This window comes from Dasypus novemcinctus, chromosome 1 (genome assembly GCF_030445035.2).
Source record: "Dasypus novemcinctus isolate mDasNov1 chromosome 1, mDasNov1.1.hap2, whole genome shotgun sequence".
Lineage (NCBI taxonomy): Eukaryota > Metazoa > Chordata > Mammalia > Cingulata > Dasypodidae > Dasypus > Dasypus novemcinctus.
In genome coordinates, this window is record NC_080673.1 from 162489488 (window position 1) to 162490143 (window position 656).

Sequence of the window (656 nt, forward strand, 5' to 3'; positions counted from 1 at the left end):
ACTGGAAAGTGGGTGTTGCAACTTTGTTGAGATTCAGGGCCTAGCTGACACATAGACAACCCAGAGATTTAAGTCTCTTGGACATACACCTACCAACTCTAGTACTAATTACAGGTTCAAATAGGACAGAAGAGCCATATGTAGGGAAACCACAACTGAGTCCAACTCTGTCACACTGGGGAGCATAAATTCCAATGTAGGGCCCACTGTCAGCTCATAAAACTCTCAAGCTATCTGACCTGATTATAGTGGCTGGATGTCTCCAGAGCCCTTAGGAGCCGTGCTATTTGGTGGTGTAACTACTTTAGCAGTCAATGAAAAAATATGTCTTCCTTGCCAAGGACAATGCTAATCTTCTCTGTATTGTTCCAATTTTAGTATATGTGCTGCTGAAGTGAGCACTGGCCAATTGATTTTTGACAGGAGTACCAACACCACTCATTTGGGAAAGAATATTTCCTTCAAAAAATGGTGTTAGGGAATCTTATATACTGATGCAAAGGAATAAAAGTGGACCTCTATCACTATATATATATATATATACACACATATATATATATACACACTATATAGATATATGTAAATTGACTCAAAATTGATAAAAATATATATTTATAAGAACCAAAACTATAAAACTCCTAGAAGAACCTTGTGTT

At 37.2% G+C, this 656-nt stretch overlaps 1 non-coding gene across 1 annotated transcript; it reads right to left on the bottom strand.

The window, feature by feature from the left end:
- Positions 1–295: 295 nt before the first annotated feature.
- On the bottom strand, positions 296–402 carry LOC111761350 (U6 spliceosomal RNA). The gene has a single exon (XR_002794745.1). It is a non-coding gene; the product is annotated as a U6 spliceosomal RNA (small nuclear RNA).
- Between the last annotated feature and the right edge of the window lie 254 nt (positions 403–656).